Source organism: Carassius carassius, chromosome 13, assembly GCF_963082965.1.
Source record: "Carassius carassius chromosome 13, fCarCar2.1, whole genome shotgun sequence".
In the NCBI taxonomy this organism is placed as follows: domain Eukaryota; kingdom Metazoa; phylum Chordata; class Actinopteri; order Cypriniformes; family Cyprinidae; genus Carassius; species Carassius carassius.
In genome coordinates this window covers 8,905,681-8,928,609 of record NC_081767.1, presented here as the reverse complement: position 1 = coordinate 8,928,609, position 22,929 = coordinate 8,905,681, and the positions used below count along the sequence as shown (strand labels likewise).

The window sequence follows — 22,929 nt, the reverse complement described above, 5'->3', positions numbered from 1 at the left end:
TCCACCAGGGAATAATAAAGCAAAAATGAATTTACTTATAACTTACTTACCCAGAATTTTAAATTCCTGTTAGTTTTCCCCCAATTTAATTGAAATAATAAATCAATACAGAAATTCCAAATAAGGGAAAAAGAATAACAATGATTTATTATTTAAACACTAATATGAAACACTTTTTGTTGGAAGAAAACAAATAAAATTAAAATAAATATACAACTGGTGTTTCAAGGCATAAAATAAGAAATGTAAACAATCTGTTTTGTTCAGTTGTATAAAAGTTTTTCACTCCTTACACCCTTTAGGTACTCAATAGCCTTAATCTCTGAGTATTCTAAATGATCACCCTCAAAAAAAATATACACTCTCCCTTCTTATTTTAAGTGAGAAAAATAAATCAAATAAAATATACCGGATAATTATTGAAAACTCACAATTACTCCTTTGCATCGATTTACACACTTCACAGAATTAACACAAAATTTACTCAGTAACAACACAATAGATTAGTTTCGTCACGGTCTCTTATGGAAAAAAAACACACACTGTTTTGGCTAGCCGTTGGGGCCCAATCGTTGGTGCACTTTCAAGGGAAATGAATTCAAGTAAAACTCAGTACATCCAGAGAATTTGTCGAAACGAATTCACTTACATTCCATCCAGGGAAATGACGAAGCAGTGAAAAGTGATCACTTACAGCACAAGCCGCGAACAGAACACTCACACAGTCACGCAGCGGGGTGAAAGTCCAATCCAACCGCAACGACAAAGCAGCTCGCGATGAATCTCGTCCCCCAGACACTATTACGATTCGTCTGGAAGTGCTTCTTGTAACACAAATGATTCAGTTACCGTCCTTGATGCAAATTTCTTAGTCGCAATATCTCACACTTAATGCAACAGGCATATGACGCAACCCAACGGCAGAATGGGTTGAAATTATACTACAGTAAAATAAAATAAAAATAACACTTGAAACAAACACAATCGAGACGATGAAAGTTCTATCTGTCACTTTGGGCCTGCACTATAAGTAATGAAGTCTCCAATAATGACGCTCACTTTCAGTAACACGAGGACATGTGCTGCAGTCTCGCCATGTTGTCTCTATAACGTAACTTAACGCAACTTACGTCCGTAAACTTTTAAACAAGCTCAATGCTGATTGGTCAACGTTAATACACCTCAGTTCAACAGAACACCTCATTTGAATAAAGGAAAACAGTACAAATGATAAAGAACCAAAGAATGTTGGTACATTTTGTTACATCACATTATCAAATAAACAAAAACAAAAATATCAAAAGTATATATTTTAATACTCTGTAATTTTCAAAATAAGGTGCATTTTTAAGGCATATTTTAAGGGGTCCCTACATATATATATATATATATATATATATATATATATATATATATATTTGAATTATTTACTAATATACTATTGTTTTCTGAGTCTGTGTCCCAAGGATGAAGTTGCCTGACTTGTCATCTCCTTATTAGACGCGCCTTCTGGCACCTATATGTCCCAAAAAAGACATTTATATGGGTTTAACGTAAAAACAGCGTTACATGCTTGAACTGTTTTATATCTTTAGATTTTATTTTAGACAATTTTTGATGATTTGAGAAGGCTAAACTGATCAAATATAGGCTATGATCAACTCTCCCTCTCTGTGCTGGCCGCTTGTTACTTTAAAAACAAAACTTATAGGCCTGTTTAACGATCAAAAACTGCTCCAAACATACAAAACTTAACTATTTTAATAGCTGAAACAGTATAAGCTGTTTTGGAGAATAGGGGAAAAAGACGGGCTGAACATCCTCAAGTGTTTTGCGGGGCAAACTGAAAGTTGATGCCGAATGTCCAGCACTCTTCTTCACTGCTCCGACTTCTCGTTTGTACCCTATGTGTTTTTCCCTAGGTACAAACTAAAATAAAGTAAAACTAAGTAAAACTTAAAAGTTTTTTTTATTATTATTGTGTTCGGCATGATGGGTCGCGTGTGATTTCATGACGCGCGCCGCGGGTTGAGATCCACTGGTTTAGAGCTACAGGATTTGTGGAGTAGCAGGATCCCCAAATAGATTGACAAAATTCATAATAGGAACAAGAAATACTTCCACTACTACTTCGTTTGTGATGGTCGTTTATTTTTTAGATATAAAGACACAATGTTTTCAGTTTATTGATGACCTGACTTTGTCCTGTGAATGCATTGCTCTCGGAGACAGTTAACAGTTATTTTATCATACGTCACTGCATCACTAACAGTTCCTCTCAATAGAGATCGGGATCGTTGCGTCACGTTGCAATGCATTGTGGGAATCGCGGTACGGAAGTAGATGTACTGTATAGTACGCATTAGGTAATGTTGGTCATTTGGTCATTAATTTTGATTATTTTTGGGAAAATGGTTCAGTATTGCTGTATTGTGAACTGCTGTAATCGGTCTCATGATCGACAGGGCAAATGCCTCGTGAATCATATTAGTTTTCTTTTCATCATTTTCCTACTTGGAAAAAAAACACAAGGTGTCTGAAATCACCAAGAGGCATCAGATGGCTTGGATCGCCGATGTACGGAGGAAAACCATCACCTTCGATAATATTATAATACATAGTTATGATGAGACATGTTGTGTATGGTCTCTCTCTCTCTCTTTCTCTCTCTCTCACACACACACACACACACATTACGTTTTCTCTAGTTTTTGGCCAGTAAGGGAGTCAGTTTAGTGTCTGTATTTTTTGTTTTAAAAATTTCTTTTGACCCAATCCTGAACTTAATTTGCTTTTTGATATTTTTGTGCTGACTGTATTTACAAATTTGAACAACTTGTTTAAAAATAAAAAAATAAAAAAACTGGAACGAACTTCAAAATAGGAAGTTAAGCGTCTTGTTTTGGTAAACGGTGTGTTGTGTCTGAGGTGAATGTTCGTCAATATACCAGATTACAGAACTACCGGATGAAAACAGTGGATTTTTGCACGTATGACAGGTGAGTAATTACTCCTGAAGTGTAACAAACCCGCAGACAAGCTTCATAGCTCGCAGAATCTGAGAAGTGTGTGTGTGTCACCACTGATGCTTGGTTAATGTTAACATTTCCTTAGTGAGAACGATTGTTTTCTCCACGTTTAATTTGCAGATCCATTTGTGAACTGCAGGTGAGCCTCCAGTGACTTTAAATTTTTTAATTGATCGGAGGTGTAAGCGCTCACTCCACAGACCCGGTAGGAGAAATTATCAGGGAAACTGAGGCTTGGTAAACTTTCATCTGTTCATAGGGATCGATTCCGCCTACAACCTCTTTTTTTAAGTAGCGTTGTTTGGCTTCATTATTAAGTTTGTCCGTATAGGTATAGGCAACTTTTTTTGTCACGTTCTATAACTTTTTCTGGAGACCGGCTATTATCTTATTACAAACCGGCTTTGCGTTGCCTCTAAAATGGCCGCCGTTACCCACAATGCACCATTCCATGACGTCTACGCCCGAGCTCTATTGATGACAAATTTCTTCATCCGCCCGGATAAGGAGAAGCGCTTTAATTTCACTGTCGCTTCAGTTGGATGACATTTATTTAATTTTCTTAAACGGTGCGTGAATGCATCACATTGTTATGATTGGCCCGGAGTAGACGTCTTACGTCACCGCGTTCTGAACTCGTACGTACTCATACCGGTAATTTTCCTTCTGTGTTCACACAGAGCAGAATTCCGGCAATTTACTGGTAATGTTACAACTTCTCATACCGGTAAATTGCCTGAATGAATTTACCGGTATTTTGTAAAAGATCCTGTTCACACATGATCTCTTTACGCCAATTTACCGGTAATTTTCCGGAAAAGTCTGTATGTGTGAAAGGGCTTAATGATTCAGTGGCTCATGAATAAACATCTGATGAATCAGCCGCTTGAACGAATCGCTTGAATGAACAACTCAGTGACTCACTCATAAAAAGCTCACTGCTGGCACCTACTGGCGGTTTAATTTAGTTAAAAAATATCATTTCCAACATAACTTCTTGTTTGTACCAACCAATTTCATAACATTATTCAATGCACTTGTATTTTTTTCAGTGTAACTTATTTAATATGATAACGTAGAGATTACAATAATCATATTAGTAAAATTGAATTTATTGATTAAATGTAAGAATTTTAAATGAAAGATGACATATTAATGAGGTTGGGGGGAAATGCCCTCCATAAAGGTAAAAAATGCCCTTGGATTAAATATAAAAAACATGCAGATTTATATGTCACAGCTGATAGAAATCTGATAAGAATATTGCTTCAGAATAAATCATATTTCATGATCCGAATTGAGGCTAAAGCAAAAGGAGCCCCTACCAAGTATTGAGTACAGTTAATTAACATACCTTCCAGAAGGCCATTGGTGGGGTTTTGTTAAATATGAGCCAAAATCATCACAATTAAAAGAACCAAAGACTTCAGTCTGTGTGCATTGAATTTATTTAATACACAAATTTCCTTTCCTTTTCCACGACATTTTAATTTATTGAGATGCACCTGTATGCAGTAGGGCAATCAAATGCAGCTTCCAAACGACAAAAATAGCCAAGTAATATTTTTTTATATATTTGATACAATCACACCTGAGTGATTAGATCGTTCAGTGTACAGCATTAGCAGCTAAATTCAAACCTGTGTTTGCTGGCTGGCGCTGAGCCAGAGACAGACGCGTTCCTACAACGCTTCATGATAACCAATCAGAAACTATTTTCTGTTGCGCTTATGAATGCAATGGCCAATCAGAGACGTGCAGAAGAGTCATCACTGAAACACGCGGTGTTTTGTTCACTTGCTCTTTTTTCTTTTTTTTTTAAATGCTTCAGTGATTTTAATGGGAATTTTTAGCCAGAACTCTGGCTAGACTGAATGAAAACGTTCTTTGATAATGTAAATGTTCTTTACTCTCTGTAAAATGAAAGTGTTAAAGTAAGTAACTTACAATATAGTTTTTTTACATTTACATTAAATGCAAATTCAGTCATATTAAAAAAAATTTATGGCATGACACCCATATATGGCGGTGCTATAGTAGCTGATGTGTCCCATGACTAATACCCCCCATAACCCCCATAACTAAAGAAGTTTAGTGATGTCCGGTTTGCGAACGAATCACTCGATGTAACCGGATCTTCTTGAACCAGTTCACCAAATCGAACTAAATCGTTTGAAACTGTTTGCGTTTCCATTAACCATTAATCCACAAATTACTTAAGCTGTTGTCTTTTTTAACGTGGCAGACACTCCCTCGGAGTTATAATAAAGCAATATAATAATAATATATAATATCATAATAATATATATGATTATTATGATTATTATATGATTCATCATTAATGAATTAAGCATTCACAAACAATATAAATATATAATTTTATTATATTTTCCTCACAAATTTTCTTACAAAATAAATCATTTTCTTACAAAATTCCTTAGATATGTTCTTACGAACTTCCTTATAATAAATAAACAAATCCAAATAAACAATTAATTATTATTTACAGATCCCCAAGCAAGCAATACAGCCAGACTGCTTTAAGTTAAGGCAAGGGCCTGCAATACACTAAGGCCAGAGTGGACTGATGGAAAGGCCACTCTTGTCAGTCCACCAGACGCAAAGCTGACTGAAGACAGAAAACAACAGGCTGGCCATGACAGGAGTTGTTTTCTGAGGTTGTGTTTTACTCTGTGACCTGAAACAAAAGATAAATCGGCATTATTTGTCTAAATACTTCACTTTTGCAGAAAAATTATTTTAAGTTCATGGCGACTGATGATCAAACTAAACCAACAAAAAGCTTAACTAGTCTTAGTCTTAGTACCTTAAACCAGTCGTGGAGATGCATCTTGTCCAGACTGAGTCTCCTCTGTGGATCAGGCTGCAGACAATCACAAATCATCTGGCAGCATTCTGTGAAGAGAAAAAAAAGAGAGATGTTTGATTATAAACGTATACTTTACACCTGCTCTCTTTGAAGCTATTGGTCCTTTTTGTATGATCTGGAGTACATTGTTTGATGAAGATCTCACCTTTTGACAAGCCAGGTCTGGTCCAGAGGTTCACAGTGATCTTGTGTTGGTCGTAGGATGTAGGACATTCCCCGCACAGCATTTCAAACAAGATGAACCCTAGTGTCCACACTGTGGTTGGCTTTGCTTTGTACCTGCCCTTCAAGTTGAACTCAGGTGGACAGTACTCTTTCGTGCCTGCAGGAAAGATGTCTGATGTTTAATCAATTATCACAGCATGTTGAGTGCATATAAGATGTGTATCTGTGAGATAATTAATACAGCACTTCATAACACATACCACTAAAGGATTTGAAGGCAGATTTCTTCATGACTGCGCCGCACCCGAAGTCAATTAATTTGACCTCCATGGTGTCCTGGTTCACCAAGATGTTCTCCAGTTTTATATTACGATGGAAGACGCCACGATCACATCAAGTTTTAGCGGCATCAATGATCTGCCGCATAATATTTCTTGCAATCCCCTCGTCAAGCCTTTCTTCATCATCCACATAAGTAAACAAATCCACGCAAGGCACTGGTCGCTCCATGACTATCACGTAGTGATCTGTGTCATCCTCCCAGTCGAGCAGCTTAATGATCTGGGAAACGCTGGGGCCATTGTTGGCCATGAGCATCAGGCCAATCTCCATTGGCAGACGTTTGGGATGACCAGGCTAACAGAAAGAAAACATGATGCTTAGATGGAGGTGGTTTCCCAAATTATTCACAAATAATGCCTAGTAACGCTCAATTGTAGACTGTGGTTAAAATTAATATAGGGTGTGATCAACTGAAAACAGTGAATAAGAGACAATGTAACAGGGAGTGCAGTCTACTCACCACTCTGATATATGACATGTCTGGCGTCTTCTCTGAACATTTCACAGCCACCTAATCAACAAAACAAAGAACTCATAATTATCACGTGCAGATAGTTGATATCACTCTAGTCATAAATCCTAAACAGATCAGATTGTGTACCTTAAGTCCATCCTCGCAGCGAGTCCCTTCATAAACACTGCCACATCCTCCTTCACCAAGCATGCGGCCAATTTTATATTGATTGCGAATGTGGCCTGTTATCACACAAACAATTGTGATGAGTATGAAATGCAATTTTATATTATACTGTCTATAAAACGGTTTCTAATAACATTTTCTAATTCTCACAGATTTCTTCTTCTTACCCTTGTCCAGGATGTCCTGCACGAGCTGTTCCTCAGTAGTGAGGAGGACTTCCTCTCTCCCTGCCTCCGTTCTCCCTCCATCGTTCTCAACAGCACTAACAGGCGTCTCTTCAGACCTGGTGGGGGAGTCTTTGGTTTGTACGCATTGTTCGTGTACACTCTGGTCTATCAACAGATTTAGCACAAGTTTTGAATTTAAAATTTTTTTACTGTCACTCAAAAATGTTTGGTGTGATAATGTTAGCAGTGTTTTATAAGAGAAGTTTCTGTAATTGAAGAATCGTCATTTATCAATATTTGCATCATCATGACATGTTTTTGTGATTGTACCATCGCTATCTCTCCAGTGCGTTCCCGCCTCTGTCCAGTATTTCTCTTCCACTTCGGCCAGATCATATGTTCCAGCTCCACTGCAAGGAAAGTGAAGAGCAGGCCACTTCCAGAAGCTCTTCTTCTTCTTCTTCTTCTTCTCCTCTCTCCCTTCCTGCTCTCTTCCTCCATCAATCTCAGACGGATGAGGATGACGGCTCTCTGATGTGATGGGGCCGTCTTTGGGATGTACACAGAGTTCACTCTGGTCTATTAACAGACAAACAATTGAGGCAAATATGAAATACAATTTTACATGTAAATTTGATTCTGTACAAGTATTTATAATAACATTTCCTAATTCTCATATATTTATGAATCTTACTCTTGTCAAGGACGCTGTGTTTCTGCTGTTCCTCAGCAGCAAGGAGGTCTTCAGGAGCTGGATCTATAATATCAATTAAATAAATAAAGAGAGTGTAATATTGCATACTCAAATTATTCTGTTCTTGATTTAGGAGTAGGTCTGAATTGAATTTATATCCTACAATTTAAACTCTTTAAAAAAATAATAATAATATGTTTCCTGTTACTCTAAAATGTTTGGTGTGATAATTACAGCAGTGTTTTGGGATAGTGATCATTTTTATAATTATTTTATTTTATAATAATGATAAGGGGGAATAACAGAAATTCCTGTGACTGAATATTTAGTGATTGATCAGTTTTTGATGTGAGTGTACCATCGCTATCTCTCCACTGTGTTTCCGCCTCTGTCCCGTATTTCTCCTCGGCTTTGGCCAGGTCATATGTTCCCTTTCTGCGGGAAGGAAAGTGAAGAGCGGCCCACTTCCAGAAGCTCTTCATCGATCTCCCTCGAGCGCCGAGCGCCGGTTGATGGTTCTCCGTCATGATGGGGGAGTCTTTGGGGTGTACACAGGGTTCTCGTACACACTCCAAACCAGTCGCTTCTTTTAGTCTTGAAAGCAGTCCCATTATAACACCGTTTGTCAGTCGCTAACAGTAGCTACCAGATATGTTACTCCCAAGACTCCGAAGCACAAAATGAGCAAGTGATTTTTACGCCTTTATATACCTTCATGGGCGAATTGTGACGTCATAAATTCCCGCGCGGAATGGAATACAAAAAAGAAAAAAATATATATAAGTAATCTGGTTCTTTCAAACGATAACATTCATATCCAATGATGTTCAATGCTAACGACAATTTGTTGTATCGTGTACATCGCGGGTTGTAAATATAGCAGTCTTATCAATTTATCAGAAAACAGCCGATTCATTCCTGAATAATTCCATGTTCCGAACGAATCGGTGAGTCAATGATTCAGTAGCTCATACATAAACATCTGATGAATAAACAACTCAGTGACTCACTCATAAAAAGCTCACTGCTGGCACCTACTGGCGGTTTAATTTAGTTAAAAAGTATCATTTCCAACATAACTTCTTGTTTGTACATTCCAAAATAATATTTGAAACAATTTCATAACATTATTCAATGCACTTGTATTTTTTTCAGTGTAACTTATTTAATATGATAACGTAGAGATTACAATAATCATATTAGTATAATTGAATTTATTGATTAAATGTAAGAATTTTAAATGAAAGATGACATATTAATGAGGTTGGGGGGAAATGCCCTCCATAAAGGTAAAAAATGCCCTTGGATTAAAAATAAATAACATGCAGATTTATATGTCACAGCTGATAGAAATCTGATAAGAATATTGCTTCAGAATAAATCATATTTCATGATCCGAATTGAGGCTAAAGCAAAAGGAGCCCCTACCAAGTATTGAGTACAGTTAATTAACATACCTTCCAGAAGGCCATTGGTGGGGTTTTGTTAAATATGAGCCAAAATCATCACAATTAAAAGAACCAAAGACTTAAACTACTTCAGTCTGTGTGCACTGAATTTATTTGATACACAAATTTCACATTTTGAGTTGAATAACTGAAATAAATGAACTTTTCCACGACATTTTAATTTATTGAGATGCACCTGTATGCAGTAGGGCAATCAAATGCAGCTTCCAAACGACAAAAATAGCCAAGTAATATTTTTTATATTTTTGATACAATCACACCTGAGTGATTAGATCGTTCAGTGTACAGCATTAGCAGCTAAATTCAAACCTGCGTTTGCTGGCTGGCGCTGAGCCAGAGACAGACGCGTTTGTACAATGCTTCATGATAACCAATCAGAAACGATTCTGTTGCCTTATGAATGCAATGGCCAATCAGAGACGTGCAGAAGAGTCATCACTGAAACGTGGTGTTTTGTTCATTTGCTCTTTTTTTTTTTAATGCTTCAGTGATTTTAATGGGAATTTTTGCCTGAACTCTGGCTAGACTGAATGAAAATGTTCTTTGATAATGTAAATGTTCTTTACTCTCTGTAAAATGAAAGTGTTAAAGTAAGTAACTTACAATATAGTTTTTTTACATTTACATTTAATGCAAATTCAGTCCTATTAAAAATATTTTATGGCCTGACACCCATATATGGCGGTGCTATCGTAGCTGATGTGTCACATGACAACCATGACTAATACCCATAGACTGTATAAAAACATGGACGTAGTGTCCGTGACGTCACCCGTAGACTCCTGAAGTGTGTTTTTGAAGCCTAAAGTGTGTAGAGCGGGCCGTCGCCATCTTGGCAGCGTGTCACCACGCGACTCTCCCGGACAATCAAAAATGGGCAAAAAGGCGGGAGCTAGTTGCTGAAGCCACACCCACCTAGCCCGACGGCAGTGTCAGTAGCGGCAATCCACCTGTCACTCAAGTGGCTACGCCCTTAATTATGCAGAACTTTAAGTCTTAATATAATTTAAACGGGTGAGTTATAAAAAAAATTCACCCCCCTCACAGTTGTCATGAAGGGCAAAATTAGCTATTTAGACCAAAATCATTTTTTGAACCAGGCTGTAAACATGTTTTTTCCTGCTGTAAAATGGGCATTTTAACATGGGGAGTCTATGGGACTGACTCCCTTTTGCAGCCAGCCTCAAGCGGCCAGTCGATGAATTGCAGTTTTAGTCACTTCCTTATTGGCCTCACGAGAGAGAGCGGGAGGTTGGCGCTCGCTAATACCCCCCATAACCCCACATAACTAAAGAAGTTTAGTGATGTCCGGTTTGCGAACGAATCACTCGATGTAACCGGATCTTCTTGAACCAGTTCACCAAATCGAACTAAATCGTTTGAAACGGTTCACGTCTCCAATTACCATTAATCCAAAAATTACTTAAGCTGTTAACTTTTTTAACGTGGCTGACACTCCCTCTGAGTTAAAATAAAGCAATATCCTGGAGTAATTCATTTACTCAAACAATACACTGACTGAACTACTGTGAAGAGATAACTGAAGATGAACACCGAGCCAAGCCAGATAACGAATGAAAGATTGACTCATTCTCGAGTCATGAACTGGTTGCATCGGTTTCGGATCACCAGTAGTGATGGGAAGCTTGGTTCTTTTCGGCGAACCGGTTCTTTCGGACAGTTCGATTCAATAAAACAGTTGAAAAAAACAGTTCACCAGTTCTTTTGCACTCAACGTCATTGGCGATGATTGCCCTTGATTCAAGCCTTCGGTTTACCCGCGCTCACAACATTAGCACAGAAACAGTTCAGAATCAATCACCAAAAGAACCAGTTCGGTTCAGACATGATGTGTTTCTGTGTCTGCTTCATGCTGAATCACGCTGAATCACGCATGCGTAGTATCATCAGCTCCTCGGTTCTCAAATGGGGGGTCAAGGCATTTTTTGACCCCCCAAGACCCCCCCTGGCACTGCTGGTGACTGCAGCTGATAGAATGTGCGCAGCACACAATGCAACGATATTTCTTCGAAAGCAGATTGTGGAGACATTTTTGTCGTCCACAACCAAAAATATTAACATCCTACCCTCGGCAGAAATCGAGAAGAGGGGCAGACCGGACAGCAATGGCACTTTAGTGTTGGACCTCAAAGTCACAGGGGCTCGAGACCACCTAAAATTACATTTATTTGAATGCATTTGTGAGAGCGCGATTACGAGTAGATTAGTCCTGCCCGTCTGTGCAGTGTCTCTCTACTTATACTGAAGCTGTGGATTTTGATTACTTAAAAACGGAAAGACATTTTCGCTATAACTTTTCTGTTTCCAAGCATTTTATTGACAAATCAGGGCAGCATGTGTGAGTGATCCGTTATGTGTTTTTACGTGTGTGCGTGCAGTACACTCCTTGTAAGCAGAACATGTTTAGAACGGTTATAGTTATGGCATTAATTGTGCTATTGATTGAGCAGTAAAGGAGCTCTCTGAGAACGAGCGGAAACCAGAATTCTCTGACTTTCAAAAAAACCGGTTTCAGTCAAAATCAGGCTGTTCAGCTCTCAATGCACTTCGATCCCATACACTGCTTTGGGGTGGCAAAGCTCATTTTTAGGGTGGCGTGCCACACTTGTGGACGCCACTGCTTTAAAGCTCTGCCAGGTAAACATTTCACTGGGGTTCTGTTCTCACATGATGCACTTTTACCCCCGAAGCGTGTGCGCACTGTCAAAAAGCGCTGTCAAACTGGATTTTTGTTGGGTCAGACCCATCTGCAAGCTATGGAAAAATATGCACAAAAAAATTTACTTTTAAATTTTAATTTATCATCAGAGGGACAGATCATTTCTCAGGGTAGGCAGGGCTTATCCCCAGCCTCCCCCTAGACACGCCCCTGCTTTGAAGTGGTGCTGCACAGACCAATCGGTGTATGACATCAAAGTACCGCGAGAGCGATTCAAAAGCACAAGGAGTCGTCTGCTCTAGACCTCTTGCGGTTCTAAGATGTCACTCACCGATCGGTCTGATGGTGATGATCCGCTTCAAGTCGAACAAGCCTAATGAGTCAATGAATCATTCATAAAGAACCATTTACTTCACTCCTAGATGAATCAGGCATTTGAACGAATCAAGCCAATGAATAAATGATTTGATGACTTAATCATTAAGACATTTACCACCCCTCACTGGCAGTTTTAGTTTATTATTTAGAGTATAATTTCATTAAAGAAATAATTTCATATTTTCATAGTAATAAAATACTAATCCCGTGTGAACAGGGCTTATGATGAATTTTGGCATAAACCTCTGAGAGCATCCTGATACTTAAATTAAAACACAACTGAGAACTTAATCTCCTGAGCTACAAAAGAGCAATAAACCTCTGAGCAATAAACATTTCTCAGGGATGGTTTTGCTTGGACATGTTTTTTTTTTTTTATGATACGTTTACCTCTCTTCATTAGATATCTCAGCCTGATCCTATCTCAGAGCCCTGATTCCAAACCTGTTCTATATTGCATCCCTCTGTTTGTGTTTGCTGTGCCTATTGAGTTGTTTTCTAATTTAGACGTTTTATTTCCTGCCCTCTCACCAGCTCATCTGTCATAAACAGAACAAAACAAAATCATCCCTCTTTCCTGTGGTGAAATTAGATCAGTGCTGTTACCCAGGGACAAAGACGAGGATAACCCTGCTCTCATAACTCTCATCAAATTACAGGTCACATCAGCCTGATAAAGAAGAGCAATAATATGAGCACACACTCTCTCTCTCTCTTTCTCGTTTTAGATGTGCTTGGGGGAAACAGATGGGCTGCCAGAGAAGTCTGCACTCTTATACCAAATAAAAACTTTAATGATTTAATATGTACTCAAAGCAGGGTTAATTCTTTCCCCTTTAGTAAACACCACATAAGAGTCATCAACGCTGCTAAAGAGTCTACATTAACACAGTTTATTATTATTATTATTTTGAAAGTCACTTGCTAACTGGCTCTGAGACAAACCATGGGTCATAGGAAGGGTGGAATGTTGATCAGTACTGGTTTGAGATGGCTTTAAAGGTTTGAAATTTTGCATAAATTAATTTTGTATTCTACCTATGATAAAACTGTGCTGTTAAGTTTTGTGAAGGAGGGCCACTGGTAGGAAGCTTTTTAGCTGTGTTGATCAATATGCATAACAGCCTCTGTAAAATATGTATTTTAAGTATGGAAATTACATATTTTTGAGTTTTGATATTTGGGATATGGTCATAGGCCTTTGTCTCAGGAAGTTATAACGCACATACGGTTCAGCGTTTGTTGTGTAAAGTGACTTCCGGTCGAAATGGAGACAGGCGCGCTCTTCACAACTTCCCTGAAGAATATTCCGTCAATGACATCCGCGGATGTTTTTCGGCTAGTCGAACTTAATTCAATCGTTCCGCACTCAAAACTCAACAAAGGGTACAAGTTCTTCCACGAAAACTACATCTTCAATTACGAAGGTAAGGAACGAAACATACATTAGCATGCTTTTGCTAACGTGATATTTCTACACATAACTTACCTTTATACCATTGTCAGGTCATCTATATTTATATAACGTTAGCGCTTTTAACAATGCAGATTGTTTCAAAGCGGCTTTACAGAGATACAAGGATAGTTTAAAAGGATAGCCTACTTTAGGCTACTACAAATTAAGCTGGAAAATAACTTTATTCAAGAACTGATATAAAGCCAATTTTTAAACAGATAAAAAATAGTCAGAAAATGTGTCTTAATAACATTTAATGTGATTGTTCATTTTTTGTCATGCAATATTCAGTGTCGAGTGTGAGAAACAGGGAGATTATCGTGAGGTGTAGGTGTTATAGGTCGATGAGGAAGCGTGAGGAGCCACATTCTCTGCAGGTTTGATAAGAAATGAAGGCTTGGTGTTTAGCCAGGATTAGGCTTTAGTTCAATTAGAACGTTTTAGTAGCTTTTCTTCTTTAATAAATATGCCTTAGAAAGAAAAACTGGTGCGCATGTTGAGACAAAACAATGATACTGGCCTATTTTAAGATATGCTTTCAGTTAAAACAGCTCAAACATGCATTTTAGTCTGAGGCTGTGCATTTTATAATGTCTTGTCTGTGAAACCTGTTATGATAAAAACTAAACCCTTACACTAGAAGTTCAGAATTTCTACACCTTACATGACATCACCCGTACTTGCACTTTTCAAAAGTGATGCAGTACTGTATTGAAGCTATAAAGCTTACAGTGAAAGGGGAAGTTTTTATGTTCTTACTGCGGTTGCAGTTTTCTATTTTGAGGGGGTTTCTCCTAAAATAATTTTTTCATTATGTTTTCATGAATGTTCTATAGTCTAGTATTAAACTTGCTATATTAAAATATACTGATATTGGATTTTGTCTTTTACTTTAGATCACATTGAATGTTGACACAGTGCCTGTTGAGTTCACTAGCTCGTCATGCACATGTACTGCAGGCAAAGCTTTATGCAATCATCAGGTTGCTATGCTTTGTCAAACTGCGCACTTCAGCATGATGCAGATGCAGACAGTACCACCAACTACGGCATGCACAGATACTCTGCAAACATGGCATAGACCAAGAACACAGGTAACAATACAACTAGCTATACATTAGTTTAGCAAATTACTGACAGTTAATTAAAAATATACTTATAAATGTTTGGTTTCAGGGGGTTTCTGCAGAGACTACAGCTCAGTTGGTGGTTAGAAAGCCAAGGACGTCTTCCAGAAGTGTATGCAAATCTACACTCTACAGAGCATACACAGGTAACAAAGAAACTTTTCATTCAATAAATATGCATGTTACATTACATAAGAAATAATCAAGCTTTGCATAAAACTATTTTAATGTACAACATGGAGGTTTACACTTTTTTACATTAATTATAGCATTTATTTTAATTATTGAAATAGACTTTTAGTAATTAAATTTGATGTGATAGAGATAAAATCTATCTCTGTTTTAATGAAAGTAGCACATTAATATAGAACGATGATTAAACTGGCTGGAACTATCTGTGGATTAAACTGTTTTACTGCACACTTCCAGCCAATAAGAATCGAGTATTCAGACAGATCATCATGGTATAACAGCACATAACAAATTTAATACCCATGTGATGAAGTTTCCTAAACGTATAATTTGTTTTAGGTCACTTCCCTGACCCAGCAGTACTGGCTATTGGAGAAGCTGTCAAAGGACTCACTCCCCAACCTCTGATTTCCTGCGTCCTTACTGATTTATCAGAACTGGTTTTGGTGGACTCCAGATTTGGTCCTGTGCCTCGAGGTTCAGTGCAAAAACCACATTAAACATCCAGATGCTCCTGTGTACCCTAAACTCCCTATTAACGGTTCTAAATTTCCGAGGAGCTTGCACTTCGTGGCAAACTGCCACCAGTTCTTCCATTTGGAGAGCCTAAGTGTCACACAAGAGTTGGCAGTTATAATCGAGGAGCGGACTCAGGAGCAATCTGAGTGTCCACAGTGGAAAAATATGCGCAAACCTAGAGTGACTGCGAGCAGATTTTATGAGGTTTCTCATGTGCGAGGGGAGACATCTGGCCAGGCACTAGCAAGGCGAATACTCAAGGGTGTAAAGCAAACGAAGGCAATGAAGAGAGGCCTGGACAGGGAACCTGAGGTGCTGGAATATTACTCTGAACTGTTCAATGTAAATGTCTCACCTTGTGGTTTCGTGGTGCACCCAGACGCGTCCTACCTTGGTGCCAGTCCTGATGCCAAAGTTTTTGACCCTAATGCAGATCCCTGTTTCGGGCTTGCTGAAGTGAAGTGCCCAGATGTCACTACAGTTTCTGAGGTTGGGCATATTAAAATTGTGAATGGACAGGCAACCCTGAAAAAATCTCATAAATATTACTGGCAGGTTCAAGGTCAGTTGGCTGTAACTGGACTCAGTTGGTGTGACTTCATCACTGACACTGAAGAGGACATGACAGTTCAAAGAGTGTGGAGGGACAATGTCATGATAGCTCAGATGAGAGAAAATCTGGATCTCTACTACTTTGGTGCTTACATAGATGAATATCTTAAGGGGGGTATCTGATATGCCTATTTGCACTGTATACTACTAATCCTGTAAAAAAGAAAAGTGGATTTTTTTGTAAATCATTTTTATTTATGATGTAATTGTTCTGATGATTTCAAGATTTTATATTTGTATAAATGTATGTTTTAACACTGAGATATGATTGTCAATAAATGTTTTATGAAACTACAATTGTTACCTTTTCAACAATGCACAGCTGATACTAATCGTCTATTAAACTATACAATGTGAAAAATATAATACAAGAGGTGTAACATTAAGATATAATACAAGAGGTGTAACATTAAGATATAATACAAGAGGTGTAACATTAAGATATAATACATATTACATAAGTCACTCTTTATGGGATAGTTCACTTTAAAATGCAAATTTCTTTCATACTCACCCTCAAGTTGTTTAAACCTGTATGAATTTCTTTCTTCTGCTGAACACAAGGGGAGATATTTTTGAAGAATGTCAGTAACCAAACAGTTAACTGTAACTGTTTGGTTACTGACATTCTTCAAAAATATCTCCCCTTGTGTTCAGCAGAAGAAAGAAATTCATACAGGTTTAAACAACTTGAGGGTGAGTATACAGTATGATGAAAGAATTTGCATTTTAAAGTGAACTATCCCTTTAAAATAAAAAAGGCTATGATGGACATACCCCTTTGTGACCTTTGACATCAAGCGGCCACTGAAAATTGCTCATTAAGCAGCAGTTAGTCCACAGCTGGTTAACTGTTCCAGATAAGGTTAAAGGTACAGTGGTGTCCCAGATGTGAAACTCCTTCACTCTTCTGATGGCTCTCTCAACAAGAATTCGAAGACGAGCTATGGCTTGTGTTCTCTCTGCATTTTCTTTGCTGAACTGAGCTGCTGTTTTAAAAGGTGGTATGATGAGTTTGGCCCCCCGTTCTGCCAGCATCTTTTCAATGGTGAATCCTTTGTCAGCCATACAAGCATCACCAGGCTCCAGCAAGTCAAGAATCCCTGACTGTTTTGTCAACTCTTGATCAGAGATGGAACCTGTGTACAGGCTGGAAACAAATGTAACTGCTCCGCAAGGAGCAATACCGATCAACCCCTTGAAGGTAGTGGTGTTTTTATACGAGGAGAACACCTCAGACTGGAGCGTGAGTGAAGATGGATTCTGGCATCTTATCTCTGTGCAGTCAATGATGACCCTCACCTCTGGACAAAACTGCCTAAATTTGTCTGGCAATGTGGCATTCACTTGCTCCCTGCTCATCCATATGGGCAGTGATCCCAGGACAAGATAAAGATAATTGGCCCAAGTTATGATGATGCGGCTAACAGTGGAGACACTTACTTTGAAAATGTCAGCCAACACTTTCTCCTTCAGTCCTGCAGCAACACGACATGAGTACAAAAAAAACTCATCAATCAGTGGCAAGCTGCGGTGATGACTGTGAGAAGCTTCCACAGCAGTTGCCTGTCCTTTCTTCTGGGCCCTAGACCAGTAGACCAGCATGGATGCTGAGGGCTCAATAGACTTCCAGAATGCTTGGAAGACCTCTTCAGATGGAAACCTGGTGTAAAAACGTATGTCTTCATCTGAAGCACAGAATCTCTGAAACTGGGACAGAGAGTGGCCTATTCTCAGCTGCATGACCTCACTTTCCAGTTTTCTGACTTCAGCTTCCAAATCCTGTATTCGTGCAGCTGCTGCATCCTGTGCACCTAGATTCACACACACAAAAAAAGTTTATTACAGTGGGAAACCATTATTAATTACTTATGTTAACAAAAATTATTATAGCTACATATTATACCTAAAATTAGATATTTGCCCACTCTGACCCTGTGTCCATATCTCAAAGTTGTTGTTCAGTAATACAACCTGCCTGATTTACAAATTCATATATATATAATTATCTGGCTATTTATTATGATTCAAAACAAATGTTTATTATAATGGTAATTTTAGATCATTTTAAGACTTTGTTTATCTTAATTTTATTACTGCTCAGTTGTGGCAGCATTAATTTGAGAAATAAAGTATGCTGATATCTTCCTGGAACAGTAATTTGTGTCAAAATGTATTAAAATGATAATATGACTTGAAAGTGAAAGGACATAAATGTAATAAAGGCTTTAATAATATATTTAATATAATATAACATAACGGGAAAGTTGCATAATAATTTGTTTTTAGAAATGCATAAACATAACGTTAACTTTACCTGGAAGAGGAGTGACTGCATAGTCATGATCTGCTTCAGCGGTCACCTCAGTAACCACTTCATCGTCTTGGGTGTCGTCAGATGGTATGGTTTGAACTCTAACTCGTTTGTAAACAGACTCACGTGAAGTTTCTCCCCAGTTGTTCCAAATAAAGCAGGACGGGACAACCCCTTTTCTGAGGCGCTTACGGCCAGTAGCGGCAGTGTAATCATCACTGATAAAGTGCCGGCTACACACAAATGTGCTGCCTCTAAGGATCGTAAACTTCGGTCCTTCTACTCGTCTAATAGCATGTATCCACTTCTTTCTCAGACATTTATCGCTAGGAAAACCATGAAAACTTAAATATGGTTGCCGCTGCTTATTATTTTTACAATAAGGGACACTACAGTAACACGTCGATGTAGCTTCAGCCATTGTTATTTCGACCGGAAGTCACTTTACACAACAAACGCTGAACCGGATGTGCGTTCTAACTTCCGTGAAAAAGGCCTATTGCGCTACTTTAGGCACTAACCAACCAACCACACACCAGCCCCCTGCCCCGCCCCTCCCGCACCCACTGTTCTCTTATTGGAAAACTAAAATAGGGTCACCCTACTGACTCAATATTCAAATAATTAGCAATGGTCGCTTTGTCGTGTGATGTGTCCAATCATTGTAGACAGACTTTAGCCGCATCCAGTGTATAGGATCGCAACGGATGATGGCACGTATTACTTGTCTTGTTGTGCTACGCTGCATCCAGTGTAGACAGCATCACTGATTATAATGGGTTCTATAGTATTTTGTCACGCCGCTCACGTCCAGTGTAGACATGGACATCACAAGAATACACAAGTTATATGAAAAGGAGATTTTTAATTTGATTACATTCATGTTTAAGTTGCGATTTACAATATATATTTCAACTGTAAAGGGAATACTGCTGTAAAAAAACACCTTTTGTTATCTGTTTTCTTTTTATCATATAATTTAAAAAAGAAAAGAAAAAACCTTTCTATGTGTACTGCATTAAGCTAACTGAGACTTGTTAAAGTACTTGCATATCATTGCTCTCTTGTTGATTTCGATTGCTTCCATTGTACTCATTTGTAAGTCTCTTTGGATAAAAGTGTCTGCTAAATGACTACAGTATATGTATGTGTATATATATATATATATATATATGTATATGTATGTATATGTATATGTATGTATATATGTGTATGTATGTATGTATATGTATGTATGTGTATGTATGTATATATGTGTATGTATGTATGTATGTATATGTATGTATGTGTATGTATTTATGTATGTATGTGTATGTACTATGTATGTATGTGTATATATATATATATATATATATATATATATATATATATATATATATATTGTGACACGGGTCCCGAGTTCTCATCAGCGTCGCCCTGGAAACAGAACAGGCACACCTGCACCTGCTCATTATGGGCTGAGCAGTCACACCTGCAGCCCATCAAGCACGGGCCTTATAAGCTGCTCCGACAAACACAGAGGTGAGAGATGTCTCCAAAAGACTCGGCTAATAATTCTCTGTGTTTCCCTCCAGACAGCATCGTGTGAACGCCAGCCCACAAAGGACACGGACTTCACTGACCCACACAGCACTGCGCACCGAAGGAGAAGAGAAGGCCGAGCACTGAGCACCGGAAACCCCTCACATTGGCTATTTCCCCCTTGATCCTCGTGTCGTGTACTTTTTCACCCCATCACACTGGTGGAGAATGCAGGCATTGCAGTGAAGAAGTCACCGACTAGGATCCCACCACATCACTATCACCATTACTTGGTTTGTTGACGGACGTTTTTTTCCGGGTTGTTTTTCTCACATCCCCTTTCTGTTTCCCCAGGTGACGCTCCTCCCCCAACGATGGAGGATCTGTTGAAGCACCTCACCGAGGTGAGCATCCGCCAGCAACAGATTATGGAGCACATGGCCTCCCGACAAGGTGAAACGGCTACCCAGCTCATCCCTAAGATGACGGCGCATGATGACGTCGAGACATTCCTTCAGATGTTCGAGGCGATCACCGCCCAGGAGGCGTGGCCCAGGGACGAGTGGACGCAAATCGTGGCGCCGTTGCTGACGGGAGAAGCACAACGGGCATACTTTATGCTTACCCCCGAGCGGTTCTTATGAAGAGTTGAAGAAGGAGATCTTGGGGCGGGTTGGACTGGAGTGCGTAGTAGTGGACCGCCTCCTACGGGCCCTTCCCCGCCCTCTCCGGCAGGCGGCCGCTATGCGGAACCCCACTAACGTCAACGAGCTGGTGGAGGCCATCAAGCTGGCGGAGGCCACCCAACACCGGGAGGCTGGGGAGCGAGCGCTGCCCTTTCCCCGAAGGGTTGTCCAGGAGCGACACGCGCCAGAGGGCACCCAGCGACCAGTCGGCGAGCCGGCGGTTCCCGCACGCTGCCAATCACCTGTGTCCACGGTGATACCAGGGAAGTAGCGGTGTGGCGCGTCACTATCACGGCGCCCTCTGGTGCCTAGCCGGTGGAAGTTGGGATCATCGAGGATCTGCCTGTACCGGTCCTCCTCGGCAGGGATTGGCCAGGGTTCGACCGCCTCTTCGCCTCCGCTAGCCAGCCTGTCAGCCCTGCCGGGAACCGCCCCCAGCGCCAGACTACCACGAAGCCCCGGCGGCGCCCCATGCTGCTGGCCTCGGACAGCCCCAGAGAGGGTGAGTCTTCCCATCATAACCCTAACCTCTACTATGACCTCTTTCAGCGGGTGACTGGGGCTGGGGCCTTCGCCCGAGAGCAGCACGAGGATGACCACCTCAAAAACTGCTGGGCCCAAGTGAGGGTCGCCGATGGGAACGACCTCCAACCGGCACCCCACCCAACACCTCACTTCGTGGTCAAAACGGCCTGCTGTACTGTGTCACACAGCGAAGGGGGGAGGAAAAAACCTTGCTGGTAGTCCCACAGACCAAGACCGGAGCGGTGATGGAGCTGGCGCATGCCCATCCTAAGGCCAGCCACCTGGGGGCCCAAAACACCGTCCAACGCATACGCGACTGTTTCCACTGTCCAGGCCTGGAGGCCGAGGTGAAGCGCTTCTGTCAGGCCTGTCCCACCTGTCAATGGACGTCTCCAGGCACCCCTTTCATGTCCCGGGTGATGGCTGACCTCTGCAAGCTTCTCCAGATAAAATAGCTCCGCACCACCGTATACCACCCGCAAACCGACAGCCTGGTTGAACGCTTCTATCAAACACTGAAGCAGATGCTGCGGTGAGTGGCTGCTGAAGACAAGCGCGACTGGGACAAGATGCTGCCCTATGTCCTGTTCTGAATCCGGGAGGTACCCCAGGCGTCCACCGGGTTCACCCCCTTCGAGCTCCTCTTCGGCCGTCCACCGCTCTACAATCGAGCATGTCCGGGAAAATGCGGGAGAGGATTGACAGGGTCATGCCCATCGTCCGGGAGCACCTTGCCAAAGCCCAGTAGGCCCAGCAACGACATTACAACTGGGCGGCCCAGCCATGGGAGTTTCAGCCAGGAGACCACGTCATGGTCCTAGTCCCCACTGCCGCCTGTAAATTCTTGGCCAGCTGGCAAGGTCCCTATACCATCACGGAAAGGATCGGCCCTGTCACCTACCGAGTCTGGCAGCCCGGAAGATGCAGAGAGGACCAACTGTACCAGCTTGTAGCCCTTGCTCAGCGACCTCCCGTGGCTGTGGACATGGACCCCCACCTCTCGGCTGCCCAAAAGTCGGAGCTGCAACACCTGGTCAGTCAGTTCACCGATGTGTTCTCTCCCCAGCCAGGGAGGACCCACGTACTCAAGCACCATATCCGCACAGCACCCAGAGTGATCGTCCGGCAGCGGCCCTATCGTGTTCCGGAGGCTCGGCGACATGCCATTGAGGAGGAGGTACAGGAGATGTTGAGGTTAGGGACCATCGAACCATCACGCAGCCCCTGGTCCAGCCCCATCGTCATGGTTCCAAAGCCCGACGGCACCTTCCGCTTTTGCATGACTTCCATAGCCTAAACGAGGTCTCGGAGTTTGACAGCTACCCAATGCCGCGGGTCGATGAACTCTTGGACCGCCTGGGAAGGGCCCGGTACATTTCGACCCTCGATCTCACCAATGGCTACTGGCAGGTCCCCCTAACCGAGCAGGCCCCTAACCCCTAGTGGCCACTGGCAATACTGGGTCCTACCCTTCGGCCTGCATGCGGCCGCCTACCTGGACGATGTAGTCATACATTCCAAGA

The 22,929-nt window shown here is 40.7% G+C and overlaps 1 long non-coding RNA gene and 1 pseudogene across 2 annotated transcripts in view; one reads left to right on the top strand and one right to left on the bottom strand.

Annotated features, from left to right (window-relative positions):
- Positions 1–22,929, top strand: part of LOC132155939 (uncharacterized) — a 316,158-nt gene that overhangs the window by 125,408 nt on the left and 167,821 nt on the right. The gene's annotated exons all lie outside the window — the stretch shown is intronic.
- LOC132155580 (serine/threonine-protein kinase pim-2-like) lies at positions 5,608–7,176 on the bottom strand (annotated as a pseudogene).